Source organism: Galeopterus variegatus, unplaced genomic scaffold (assembly GCF_000696425.1).
Source record: "Galeopterus variegatus unplaced genomic scaffold, G_variegatus-3.0.2 Scaffold2694, whole genome shotgun sequence".
Lineage (NCBI taxonomy): Eukaryota > Metazoa > Chordata > Mammalia > Dermoptera > Cynocephalidae > Galeopterus > Galeopterus variegatus.
The window spans coordinates 120,465-121,484 of record NW_007728805.1 but is presented as its reverse complement, the minus strand read 5'-3'; positions in this window follow the sequence as shown (position 1 = coordinate 121,484).

The window sequence follows — 1,020 nt, the reverse complement described above, 5'->3', positions numbered from 1 at the left end:
TCTACTGTACTCTGTACTCTATGCCTCCAAGCTGTCTCCTGACCAATCTCTCAGCCTCCAGTGAGACATTAAAACTTGAATGCCTTGGGTCGACCCTATGGCTCACTCAGGAGAGTGAAGTTTAAGGAATAGTTTGATGAGGAATTAATCATACCTCCAATCCATGTATGTAAAGGATATAAAAATGTGGGAAGTTCCCACAAGTCTTTTAGTAATGGATAATGGATAATATGGTAAATGAGGAAATGGAGGTGCAAATCCTCCACTGTGCCATACAATAGACTCATTTCCTGTAGTACTTATAGTATGATTATGTTTATTCCACTTTAGATCTGAAGTGCAGCCTTTGGTTCGAGTGGAGCCAATAGGACTCCAATCAATGACATTTCCATAGGAATTATTAACCAGTACTCAGGACATTTCTCCCCTACAAGTACACTGCCCATTGGGGCAAGTGATTCAGAATAGGTGCTAGACAGGGAGGAATATGGGGTATGGAAGTGTTTGGATCAAATGAAGAATTGTGGAAACTATAGGCACTTAACAAAAACAGTCGTCATAACTGTTCCTTATTTGTAGTATTTCTTATAACAGTTAACCATGCCTAGGGTGCAATTTTAAGACAATGATTACCATGTCCAATACAAATAGGAGGTCACCCTGATCCCACTGTATAATTTGTAACATTAGCCCCTTCCTATTCAGGCTTTAAAGGTCCTCGCTGGGAATATGGTCCAGGCATCCATCTAGAGTCATTAGTATACACTACAATGGGGCATCATACCAAGAAATGGCCCGAGTAATGGGAGGATGTGGAATATAGGCCCAATAAGTATGATTATCAGCAGTGACAATACCAACCTGAGTGGACACCAAAGCCATAATGGCCAAAAACATTGCCGATGCATTACCCCCATGACCATGTTGTTCAGTGATCTTATTCTCTTCTTGAGTCAATTTCTTTATCTGTCCCCAAGTTGGTTTAGTCACCATTTGAGTGCTTGGTAGTGGATAAAAAAA